We start from the raw sequence: 14,110 nt of genomic DNA on the forward strand, positions 1-14,110 counted from the left end.
GCTCAGTTTCTTTTCATAATGTTTTCCCATCTTCTTCACTGACCGCTCATATTCATTTAAGTCATTATCTTCATCAGAAAGTAGATCTGGTAGATCTTCAAATTTTTCCTGCCCCGCCGGGCCTAAACAATGCATTAAAAGAGACTTCCTCCTGTCCACGCTGCAATTCTGACCACATACAACGCCAGCGTAATGTTCAAATTATTTAATCCATCTTTTCCATGGAATAGCTGGTTCACCAACATCCGAAAGGAAAAACATTGGCGGTGGTACACTATTGAAAGACATGCTGACCACAAAATATATGTGCCACAAATTGGAAAGTGTTGACCAAATTTGTGAATTACGGTCTCCTTAATGTCTCTTTTAAATTCGAATGCAGGGAGTTGCTGCAGTATAATAATGTATCACTTTAATTCTCTGTTCCTTTTTTTTTTTAATGTACTTGCACACAGTGTAGACAATATGGGTGGATGGCTTGAAATGGTCAATTATCAGCCAACAATATGACTTCCTGCAATTTTAAACGCTTATCAGTTCAATGTACCTTCTCTTTCCATGTGATTGCGCCTTTATACTGAGAATTACGGTAGATGGAAAACTTGTAACTGACAAAAAATATTACACGCAGGGAGACGTGATTTATAGGCAAGCTATTTATTTACATTAATAGCTAAGTAAAAGTGAATTGGCCCCACCGACCGTGGAAAGCAACTGCCATGAGACGCGTTTGAAACACGCATTCCAAACATACGTCTTTATGTTCTATTCACCCTTCCATCACGGGAGCTCGCGAAGGGTGCCGTGATGAAATGATGAAAGGACATTACACATCTCCCTTCCTTAGTCTCTTGTTGTTTATGGAACACAGTCTAGTAGGCTTCTTCTACATCTCCCTTCCTTAGTCTCTTGCCGTTCATGGAATACAGTCTAGTAGGCTTCTTCTGTATCCTCAGTAATATCAGACAAAATCCTTCATGCGGTTTGGTTTGCGGATCACTCTCCCTGTTCTTGACATATGTAGCGGATCTGGTTTAGATGTTGGCAAGGAAATGTTTGACATTACATTTCTATTCAACCTAGATCTCACATGCTGAACATTCCTTTTCATTCTTTCATTGTCACCCCTACTGAGTTGCTCCTTGTGTTCCATTTCACCAGTATTTACATCCTTACTTGACTCCATCACACATACTCTCTCCATATTCCAGACTCTACCATCTTGCACTCTCACCGCATGTCTAAAAACCTCAATCACACTCACTGGTTTGGACCATTTGCAGGGTCCATCTCTTAGTACAGGGGGTAGTTTAATTCTCACCAGACCCCCCACTCTGGGAACCTTGTTTCTTTTCCTTTTGCTCATTAGACTATCGTGAGCTGCCTTGTTCCTCAGCTGGATTTTCCTAATACTCTCTACTGCCTCTCCAAAATCTTTTCTTACTATGGTCTCCCTCTCCAACCAAGATGGTGTCAATTTGGTGTTTGCTCTGCGCCCTCTACTTAACTCAAAAGGTGATAGACCAGTAGTACTATGGGGAGTAAAACGGTGAGCAATTATTTTTCTTTTCACCGCTTCTTCCCAGTTGAGCCCATTTGACCAAGCCCACCGAATAGCATCCTTGAGCACCTTATTGAATCTCTCAACCACCCCATTGGTTTGTGGGTGGTATATTGCACTAGTTTTGTGCACAATGGAATTACTGGTACAGAACATTTCCATCTCTTTTGACCTGAATTGGACACCATTATCAGTTAATATGCTTCTTGGGAAACCCTCTCTAGTGCATATCTCTGACAAAAAATCTATCACTATTTTAGCACTCATATGAGGTTTGATTAAAACTTCTACCCATCTGGTCAGAAGGTCAATGACCACCAAGCAAAATTGTTGTTTACCATCACAATGAATAGGCCCTAGTATGTCCATGCCTACTTCATCCCATACTTTCCCTGGAATATTCGTTATCACCATAGGGTAATTCGCACTCACACACGCCCTGTCACTCTGATTACAAAGGATACATTCTCTGATGGTTCTCTCGATTTGCAGGTCACATCCTGGCCACCAGAAATCATCGCGTATTCTCTGTTTAGTCATCACAATTCCTTGATGGCCTTCGTGGCCCAAATCGATGATTCTTTGTCTTAGACTTGTAGGTGGAATTATTCGATCTCCTCTCATAATTCTGTCACTCGCTACGTTGAGTTCATCTGCAACTCTCCAGTATTCGATGAGACCGGACCCTTCAAACATAATTTTCTTCAAACTTCCATTGCTTCGTATAATTTGTTTCAACTGTTTTATGCTATCATCTTGTCTCTCCGCTTCTTCCCACTCAGTTTTGGATATGGAAAGCGCTTCAACGTTCAAAACAACTTCAGGATTGTTTTCACTTTCATTGTCTACTTCAGAATTGTTGGTAAGTCGCGACAGACAATCAGCAGCACGATTCTTCACTCCTGGTACATATCGTACTGTACAGTTGTACTCTTGCAGAAGTACAACCCATCTTTTAATTCTGTTAGATACATTGTCCAAACCTTTATTCATAATGACATGTATCAATGGTTTGTGGTCAGTGCGAATCTCCACCTCCACTCCCCAGATGAAATTCCTGAACTTTTCTGTTGCCCACTTGATGGCCAGTATTTCCTTTTCTATTGCAGCATACGACCTTTCTGCACCCTTTAACAATCTAGATGCAAACGCGATAAGAACTTCTTTTCCTTCAACTTCTTGTGTGACAACAGCTCCTAACCCTAGGTTGCTTGCATCTGTTGTTATTATAGTCTTCCTCCCACTCTTGAAATTCTTCAATGATGGTGCTCTGTTTAATTCTGATTTGATATTTTCAAATTCTTCTTCGCACTCCCTGTTCCATTCAAATGACTTCTTCTTTAGAAGTTCACGTAGCGGAACAGTATGTATGGCAAAATCCTTTATAAACTTAGAATAGTACTCTGCCATTCCAATGAACGTACGCAGGCCCTCCTTTGACTCTGGTCTTGGCATGTTCATTATGGCATCAGCAAGTTGTTTCCTTGGTTTTATGCCGCTAGCAGATATGGTATGTCCTAAATATTCGATTTCGTTACGATTTATATTACATTTATCTCTACTAAGGGTCATACCTGCTTCAAATAACTTCTTGTAGACCTGTTGTAATCTTTCATTATGCACCTTCTGGTTGATGGCGTGTACCAGTATGTCATCTTGAAAACAAATAATCCCTTCGTCACCTTCAAATAGTTTGTGCATGATTCTCTGAAATACTGAAGCAGCTGACACCAACCCAAATGGCAATCTTCTGTATTGATACAGCCCATCAGGCGTGATAAAGGCTGTCATTTTCTTAGAATCCCTATGAAGTTTAACCTGATGGTATGCTGATGTTAGATCCAGAGTGGAAAAATACTTCGAGGGTCCAATAGTGGATACAATCTCTTGAATATTGGGGAGTGGATGTCTGTCCGGGATCACGCACTTATTTAATTCTCTCATGTCTACACATATTCTCAATTTTCCGGATTTTTTTCTTAATACAACTAATGGTGAAACCCATTCACTGGCATCTATTCTCTCGATGATTTTCTGATCTTCCAATAATTTAATCTCCTTTCTTACTTCTTCTCTCATTGAAAGCGGGATGTTGCGTAACTTCTGCGCAACAGGAACATGTCCTGGCTTCATTTTGATCTCATGAACAAACCCACGCAGACATCCGATGTCTTTCCTGAAAATTTCTTTCACCATATCAGCTTCCTTGGCGACTTCTTTGTTTCCTTGAAGTCTTCCAGCGTTGTTTTCAACTGAATATACAGACTCATCCGACGCAGCATCCAACTTCACTTTGAGTTTGCATTGGTGGGTCCAACTTAACAAAGGCGTTCTCCCCTTCTTTGTTATGTATATTTTCCCATTTGCTTTCCTCTCCTTGAATTTGAGTGCTCCCCAAAACCATCCAATGACATCTATTTTAACTTCGCCATATGCTCTGGGATTTATGTCTGGTTCATGCAGGTATTCATGTTTCTTCCTGTCCCAGAAAATTTGTGGTATCAAGGTATATTTTGCACCTGAATCAATCATCATGTGCATGTTGGTTCCATCAACACAAACTACGGCCTTGGGGCTTTCTATTTCTTGTTCATTTTCTTCGCCTGTCACGACAAACACACATTCTCCTTCATCTTCATCACTATTTTCATCGCTTCCTATCCAGTTAGTGGAAGTGTTTTGCCTTCTGCAACATCGTGCGTAATGCCCCTTGCCTTTGCATTTCCCACATATAATTTTCAAAGCAGGACATTCCGGGTTATCCGCCCAATGATCCATGCTATCACATCTAAAACATCTCCCTGTGTTCTTCCTTCTAAGGTCGTCTTCACGCCTGTGCGGACTTTTCTTTCTCACATCACTGTTATAAACTCTGGAGCTTGGTTTTTTTCTTTTATCATCATTCCACGGTAATCTCCCGTTTCTTTCTGATTTGTATCTCCTATTGGAATTTCCTGAAATTTGGGCAATGGGTTCATTCTCTTTACTTGTAGTAAGTGTATTATGCTTCTCTTTTGAAATTTCATGTTTAATATCAGTATTTTGCATCCTGCTTTCTAATTCTTTAACACATTTCTCAGTGTGCTCCACTTCCTTGGCCACACGTAAGACAGTGTCCAAGTTGGGGTCGTCCTCAGCCCATAATCTTTCTCTTACTTTGCTACTCCTACACTCCAGCATGAATTGATCTCTCAACCTCTCGTCCAACTGAGTATTGAAATTGCATGTCTTGGCTAGCTTTCTCAAACTAGTGATGTACTGTTCTATGCTCTCACCCTCTCCTTGAGTTCTTTTCCCAAATTTATAACGTTCCAAAATAGTGCTCAGTTTCTTTTCATAATGTTTTCCCATCTTCTTCACTGACCGCTCATATTCATTTAAGTCATTATCTTCATCAGAAAGTAGATCTGGTAGATCTTCAAATTTTTCCTGCCCCGCCGGGCCTAAACAATGCATTAAAAGAGACTTCCTCCTCTCCACGCTGCAATTCTGACCACATACAACGCCAGCGTAATGTTCAAATGATTTAATCCATCTTTTCCATGGAATAGCTGGTTCACCAACATCCGAAAGGAAAAACATTGGCGGTGGTACACTATTGAAAGACATGCTGACCACAAAATATATGTGCCACAAATTGGAAAGGGTTGACCAAATTTGTGAATTACGGTCTCCTTAATGTCTCTTTTAAATTCGAATGCAGGGAGTTGCTGCAGTATAATAATGTATCACTTTAATTCTCTGTTCCTTTTTTTTTTTTAATGTACTTGCACACAGTGTAGAGAATATGGGTGGATGGCTTGAAATGGTCAATTATCAGCCAACAATATGACTTCCTGCAATTTTAAACGCTTATCAGTTCAATGTACCTTCTCTTTCCATGTGATTGCGCCTTTATACTGAGAATTACGGTAGATGGAAAACTTGTAACTGATAAAAAATAAACACCTCTATTCTGTGAAATACGGTAAGCTTAACAGCACAGGCCAAGAGCCGTGTCCGGACGGCATACATTAAAAGTAAACACAATCAGGATTAAGAAAAACTACTCACTTAATTGACTTTGACTAGCCGTTGCTGGAAGTCGGAGCGGCCACAGCTTTTATGATAGCTGCAGGGCCTGCTCACGCACATAAATCTCAGCTGGCAAACCGAGCGTAGAAGATGGTAAACAGATTCAGGTAAGATGAAAGCCTGGGGCACACAAAGGGGCGGTGGGGCCTGAAGATCCTCGTCGCCACTTGAAGTGTTTAATTACACGCAGGGAGACGTGATTTATAGGCAAGCTATTTATTTACATTAATAGCTAAGTGAAAGTGAATTGGCCCCACCGACCGTGGAAAGCAACTGCCATGAGACGCGTTTGAAACACGCATTCCAAACATACGTCTTTATGTTCTATTCACCCTTCCATCACGGGAGCTCGTGAAGGGTCCCGTGATGAAATGATGAAAGGACATTACAAAAATGAGGGGGAGAGTTTGAGAGGAAAGTGGGAGAACTAAATTCTATGTCAAGACCGTTAACGTTTGCATATATACATATATATATAAAGAAAGAAAGGACGCAACACCAGGCCGGAGCAGGACATTCACTTTATTCCTCTCCGTGGATCGTACTGTAGTGGAGGTCCCAAATAAAGCCTGCAGCACTCCAGCCGCCCATTTCGAAGTACCAGGAACATTCACACCCAAATAAATGACGTAAGATGAGCAAATAAACCAGCAGAGAGCCGCAGTAGGGCTCTGCCTAGTGCCTATCATAAGAACAATACCTGTTGAAGTACCAATAACCAGACAACCATGGACAGTAAGGTATCCATTGAGAAAACGCTACCAGCAAATTAAACAAAATGAAGGTTGCTTAAACACTGTCCCGGAAGAAACTCAAAGGCCTTAATTGAAGGTGAATGGTGACGTCACTAAGGCCCGGACAGACATACAGATAGAAGGTAAGACAACCCAAAGATGACACACAAAGACGAAATGCCATGAATAAGGATATCGTGAACCTAGAAGGAGAGACGATGTTGACATATAAAGAAACTTAAACTGTAAAGCAGGATGAAGTCATTCAACCAGCTAAACACCTGTACATATGCTTGAAACCGCAAGAAAGCTAAGACAACAGTGCAGATTGCTATGCTTAGTAGAAGATAGTCTGCGGCAAGCGCCACCTACACATATCTACATCAACGAAGCACACTATACAAGTGGGAGTCCACTTTATACAAAAGCTGAATGAACTCAGGTTACTAGAGGTCAAACAGGACAGGATTCGTATTCCAGCTAAAACGAGAAGAGACGGCTGAATTGAAACTCAACAAGAGCAACTCGTGCCTGGGGAGCCAAGGTCAGACCAATAGAAGGAGCGAACAGTAGCTTCGCGGAATCAAAACTTAAGAACAGAACAGCCTATCTCAGGAAGGCCGAGATAAGGAGGCCCAGGCAGGTGGCAAGCCGAACAAGAATTAAATGCACAGAATTGAAGAAAACTAGGCAGATTCACGGTGTGAGCAGCACGTGACCATCCGAGCAAGAAGTGGCACGGGTTCACACCTACGCCTGGCTGTCGCCCAGACAGAGATATCATAGCTTTTCCTGACATGAAGTTTCGAGGCCGACCACAGCCAACTAATTGACAGATAGCCACTAAAGTAATGATTGATTGAAGGGAGGCCGGGTGAATCTTGGGGCATCCTGCACCTGGCTGACCATTCTGCATGCTGCTAAGTAAAGTGGAAATGTATGCATGGGGTTGAAGCCAACCCAATCACAATGGACCAAATAATCTAGGGTCCTATAGATAGTAGAACCAATGAGACGTCGTACTCATAGTGACGTCTACTAGAGTAATGTTAGAAGGAAGGGCTTAGACGCCCACCTGATAGTGTTTATCCAATCCTCTTACTCCGTTACCATATACAGATATAGTACCTATAGTAAAGTTACCTTTTCCCAACCAATAGAATTGCATGTTAACTTTTCGAGTGTTACATGTCCATGATGACGAGTTTTGGGTACAAATGTTACTGTTTGTATGAAGTCCTTGGGAGTTCAAGCGAGACGGACTATCGCATCACTGTTGATTTCTATGTTTCCCCGTTTTTTTGTACTTGTCATTAAATGGACTCCCCTTTGCCAAACCATTGAGTTGTCCTTATTGATTGGTGATGGAGTAATATACCCGTACCCCCATCCATCTCAAAGGTACAGCTATCTTGTCTTAAAGTACTGCGGAGCAAACCCTGACTCTATGGGCCGGCCGGCGGCCTCCCCAGTACAGGACATACAGGAACTGACATACCATTCGAACCCCCAACTCCTCCCTTTCTTACCGCTTCCCGCCTGGTGTCCTCTCTGTGCCTTAAAGGCACAGAGTCGTGTAGTGTAACATCACCCCCGGACAAATGTTCTGAGGTTGTCTCAGCATTCATCTACTAGGCGCATGGGTCTTCTTATAGTGCGTTGTGGGCGAGCCCAACCTTCATTCGGGCCTGCGCCCTCTGGGCTCCGTGGCCCGGCTGGCGGCATGCTCCTCGCCTTCTCTGGGGGCGTTCCCAATTCATCACGGGTTTCCGTCACCTCTGGCTTCCAGTCCATTTGGGGTGTGCCATTTTCCTCGTTCTTGATCAGGTGCTTCAAGTGTGAATTATTTCTCATGATTTCCTGCATCTCGTTTTGCGCGGCTATCATGGAGCCTTTGGCGGCTACTACCTTGAAAGGATGCAGTGAGTATCTTGGATCGGTCTTCCTGATTGGTGTCTGTTTTACGAGTACTTTGTCTTCTGTCACCAGTTCCTTGTGTATTGCTCTCCTCCTGATGTCTGTGGCATGTTTTGCCATTTCCTTTCTCTGCGTGTTTCTCGATATGGTTTCTGCGTCAAGCTCTTCTTAGTCATTGATGTTTCTCACGAGTCTTGTGTGCACCCTGTACCACTTCATCACTTCTGCTGGTGCTTTGTTAGTCGCTTCATGGGGTGTATTGCGATAATCCCTGAGCATCCTGCAGAGGGTGCTGATGTTGGTTGGTGGCCTCGATGTATGCTTTCTGTATGGTCTTTTTGATTGACACCATAAAGCATTCAGCCATTCCATTCGCCTGGGGCCATCTTGGTGTGATCTTTTGATGAGCAAAGCGCATGAGTTTCGCGAATGCAGAGAAATCATGTCCCTTGAACGGGGGTCATTGTCTGATTTAATCGTTCGCGGTATGCCCCATCAACTCAGTACCTCATCGAATACGGCTGCCACTTGGGGATATGCTGTCATCGCAACCTTCTTCACAATGAGAAATCTTGAATGTTCGGCAATGAAGACTATTAAGTATTCTCCCGACTCTAGGGGTCCATAGAAGTCGACTGCAGCCTGATCCCACGGCCTGTCAGATATGTGCATTGGCTGTAGGAGTGTGGGCACCTCTGCCTTCGTGTTGCACTGGCATGGTAGACAACTATTCACCCAATTGTATACTAGGGAGTCCATGAATTTGAACCAGAGGTTGCACCAAAGCTGCTTCTTGGTGTTATCGGCTCCCCTGTGACCCTCATGTGCCGCCTTGATGACCTCTGCTCTGAGTGTGACTGGGATGATGAGTTTGCACGCTCTCAGTAATATGCACTGGTCTTTGACCGCAAGTTCATTATGCACCTCTGCCAACCTCTCGATTTCTTCTTGGCTTAGCCCTGAGTGACTCTTTTTGGAGCGTAGGTAGTCTCTCCACTTATTGTTGCTGGTGAGCGCGATGGCCAGGGCCATGGACGGGTCTGCAGCTGATGCAGAAGCGATGGCCTCCAGCGATAGTGCGGGTGGCAAAGCGTTTTCCGTGACATAGCTGATATACTAGTGTCTCCTTTTCTGGTTGTCGATGCCCCTGTCGGGGGGCGTGATATGTAGTCTGCAGGGTTTTGATAATTCCCCCGGTCGATGAATGATTTTGTAGTCGTACTCTTGTAAACGTATTCCCCATCTCTCGATTCTTGGCAGCATCTTCATGCAAGGATTCCCGAACACGGAGAGCGAAGCTTGATGGTTGGTCACCAGGGTGAATCTCTTGACGAAGTTATGAAAGTGCTTGCATGCCAAGACCGCTGCAAGGCTTTCCTTTTAGGCCTGGGAGTAGGCTGATTCCATTTGAGACAGTGCCCTTCTTGCATAGGCAACTATGTGTCTGGGGTGTGTGTCTTCACCACTGGTCTGGGCGAGTATTACACCTAGTCCCACTGGGCTGGCGTCGACAATCATTTCAGTGTGCCATGACAGGTCAAAGTAGGCTAGCTGTCAAGCTACTGAAAGAGTGGCTTGTCACTCGGCAGATCAGTGGAACTCAAGGGTCTTTTTGTAACAGCCTTCGCAGGGGCTCAGTGAGCGTTGCATAGTGCGGGATGTATCTTGCGCAGTATCCAGCCATGCCAAGGAAGGATCTCACATCTGCCACTTCTGTCGGAGCCTGGAGGTTGGTGATGGTGTCTACTTTGTCTGGGTCCGGAGTCATTCCTTTGTCTGAAGAAAATATGGCTGTAGAACCTGATATTTTTCTTACTGAACCTGCATTTTTCTAAGTTTATTGTCGGCCCCACGGTTTGGAGGGCGGTGCAGGTTTCGATCAGGGCTGCGTCGTGTTCTTCTTGTGACGTGCCAAAGTATCGAATGTCATCAGTGTAGCGAAACATCATGTTTTCTTAGGTTTAATTAATTTACATTTTTCTTTTTGCATTACTACACGTTTTATTGATATCTCCACACGTTGTGACAGTGTTCAGCAGAACGTTATTTCCTACATAGACAGATTCAGTATCTTCTGCAACCTATTTTGCAATTAAGGATTGCTGATTATACATGCAACTGTGCACTAAGCACTGCAGCAGTATGGTATAGACCGCACCATTTGATCACTAAGTATGCCTTAGCAGCATGGCAATACCCACACAGACACAGTTAGTGACTTTAGCAAACATTGACTTCATTTAGCACCGCCTATTATATATGGATAAGTACACGTAGCTACTCAGCAGTAAGAACGGTTAGCACAATGTGCATGCACAATATTGCCACGACATTAGCACACACTTAATTTCACTGGACATCATCGATGTCTAGTGACATCACCATAGCTACGGAATACACAGTGGTTAACGTGGGGGACTGCAGGCATAGCTGCCTGAATGCCGCGTGCAGACGGACGGCTGTCCCAGCGGTTTCGTTTTTTGGATTACTAGAGAACCTGAAATAGAAGGTGAGCCCGTCATCAGCGCAACACTGTATATTGAACCAAGATACATTTAGACACATTTAATTATTCGAAGTATGTATTCTGACACTAGTGATGTATCTTTTCAGAATTTAGGATTAATGATTTCATGAGCTGTGCTGAGACACACGGACCATTAATAGCAATGTTAGTTTGCCTTAACAGGTACGATGCATGCATCACATACCACCAGAATCTCAGAGGTAGTATGGTATATTTTAGGATCACCAGTGGGACAACGCAAGAGATGATATGCCGTGCACCATCTTGTGGGGCACTTATGAATATTAGCATCCTGTTTTACTACTGCATGCTATGCAACCCTGGCAAAACGCAGGAGTCAAATGATTTTTGAGAGCACTCAAGGCTAGCAACACGCAAACTCATGTGTTACTAATCACATAAGGAAGCAGGAAAAAAAAATACAGTTTCTGTTGCAAAACATTTAAAAGTAACTGATCACTTACAGAATGCTTTTGTTTTTTCTCTTTTTTGTTGTCTTTTATGTACTACCATTTGTTAACGTACTGTGTTGGTTCTTGTCATGTGGCCTGCATGCACTTAATATTTTAATACCAAATCATGGCAAATTATGTTGGTTAAATTGTTCTTTATCAAAATCTCTGTTTTTGGGATGACTGGTTTTTGACATTTATCATTTATGAATTGGGGGCAATTTGTACCTTGTGGAATTGATCTGATTAAGCTATCACGCCCTGAAGAAGGACTTCTCCAAAATGCATAGTGCAAATAAATCACCTTTTACTTATGAGTGGAATTTGTAAGAAATAGGTTATTTGGGTGAGAGTCACCGGATATCAGTAAACAACTGTGATCGAGTTTAAGCAAACAAGCAACAAATATATCAATACTGAAGAAAACCACTCGAGTGGTTGTTAGGGTGTGCAGCCCACAACAAAGGCTAACTAACATTGGTCTCTTCTGTCGCTATTAGTTTATACGTGCCTAGCACGGTGGCGCAATCACATGGGTTGCACCCCACTCAGAAATATTCATTTATCAAAGAGTTCATAGACTAAAAGATAAAAAAAACTAAAAGAACCAAAAAAGTGGTGCCAGCTTATCCTCTCCTGCTTGCAAGTACCTATCACTGTAGTTTAGTGGCAGCTTCATTGGGCGGATCACCTGTCTGATGGCCTCTTGAAAGATTTCTACTGCGGAAGAGATGCCAAAATTCAGCCATCGGTACAGCAAGAGGCCCTCATGCGCGGTGATACTTCTGGATTCCGGGTGGAGTTCGAGCTGGTCCGAGCTGGTGGTACCCTTGCACGAGATCCAACTAGGAGAAGGTGGTCACTCTGTTAAGTTGGACTATCATGTCCTCAATACACGGACCCAGGTGTCTTTTCCTCTGGATAGCGGTGTTTGCCATCCTCATGTCAATGCAGATTCTGATGCAACCTTCACCCTCGGGGAAAATGACTAGTGTCGACGCCCACACGGTTGGACCGGTGGCGTGTTCGATGATGTCGTTCCGAAAGGAGCTGGTCTAATTCTTTCAAGACTGCTTCTTGAAGGTGGAAACCCACTCTTCTCGGTTGCTGGGGTACCGGACAGATATTTTCGTCGAAGCACAACTTGACGAGTGTTCCGTGTCCATAGGCTAGGGAACTTGGATTGGATGAGTTCTTTTGTGATGGCACTGCCCCCTTCCGTGCTCCCACTGAGTACACATATGGATTCTCTGTTGTTTATGGGTGATGTGGTCTACTAGATCACTTCCCCTTCAATGAGGCCGAGACAGCTGGCTGTGTGATAACTGAGTAGGCAGCAGCCTTTCGGGGGCTGCATATGATGTGAATGATGGGGTCAATGGTGTTTCCATTGTGTAACAGTCGTCTTCAGAACTGCCCGATAGAGTGCAGGGGTTGTGTTGCTCCCCCATTGAGATATTCGTGAGGCGTTCTTTGCAAGTATTGTTTTTTCTGGCATATTGTGGAGCTCCTGCTCTCCCATGATGTCCTGCTCACTCGCTTCTTCTATGGTCGAGGGCTTCTTTAGTAGTTGCTTTCGGAATGCGGGTGACGTGCAGCCCTTGATCACCCGTAGTCTTATGGCTTTGTCTGTAGAGAAGAGGTGGAATTGACAGAGGGTGCTTTTCACGCAAAGGTGTGTGATCAATTCATCAACGGTTTCTTCCTGATTTTGTTTGCACTGATTAAACACGTACCGCTCGTAACCACGGTTGGGTTCGATGAAAAGTTTCCTGTTGAGTGCCGTGATCAGGGCGGCAAAGTCAATCTTTTCTTATGGCGGTATGGTTTTCACAATGGTTTTGATTTCACTGCCCACTAGGTTGATGAACATGTCGCTTAGTGTGGGGGGTTTCGTCTTCGCCTGCCGCTTTAACAAAGTGATTGAAGTCCTCTACCCATTCGATCCACCGCGGTCCTTTGTCGCTCTGTGGCAGCATGGTGAATGGGAGCGGTTTCCTCAGCAGAGCCGCTTTGGATGCAGGTGGCACTGTGGGGGCCTGAGCTCCAGGGCGAACTCGGACCACTCATTTTACTATTGGCGCTGGTGTGGGATCAGAAAATGGTGTTGGCGCTGCGTACACGGGTAGCAGGGTTGCACAGTACCTCTGTCCTTGACTGCCGTTTGGTGCCGCCGTCCTTGGGTGTGCGGCAGACTCCCCTTCTGGTGGGTGTAGATTGGCACTCACAGTTACAAGGTCACAGGATTCCTTGTTGTGCCCGGGCGCCACCTAGGATGTGGTGGCTGGCACGTTGTTGTCTCCAAGCCTCTTTGGACAGCTGCGGGGCCGCTTTTCCAATGGAGCTGTGGGCCAACTCCTTGCTGATGGATGGCTCCTGTTTTGATGCAACTGCTGCTTCTGGTTTCAGTCACGTTATTGTAATGAGAAAAAGGAAGAGAACATTTTTTTTCTTCTCCACAGCGGGATCACCTTGATTGCTTTGGCGGCCTTTGGCACGCAGAAAATGTCCTTGGTTCTGTGTTTTGTTGGGGGCGGGATTGCCCTGCAGGCTCCGGTGAGTGGGATCACCCCGGAATGCTTGTAGTTAAGTTGGAATTAGATAGCCGATGTCACGCGAGATCGACAGAGTATTGTGGAGCTTGCAGGCGGGTGGAATCAACCGTGGGAGGTGTATGCCATCAAAGATATTTGTGATGTCATATTTGATGTCCTGGGTGTTAGTCTTAGCAATGCACGTAGATGCTGCGAATTATGGTTGCTGAGCTTACCATAATGGGGGAATGTGCAGTGTTTTTTGGTTTCACTGTAAAGTATAACATTCCTTTAACAAAGTTTTTTTACTG

The sequence above is a fragment of the Ambystoma mexicanum genome, chromosome 8 (genome assembly GCF_040938575.1).
Source record: "Ambystoma mexicanum isolate Mex_15411 chromosome 8, UKY_AmexF1_1, whole genome shotgun sequence".
NCBI classification, from domain to species: domain Eukaryota; kingdom Metazoa; phylum Chordata; class Amphibia; order Caudata; family Ambystomatidae; genus Ambystoma; species Ambystoma mexicanum.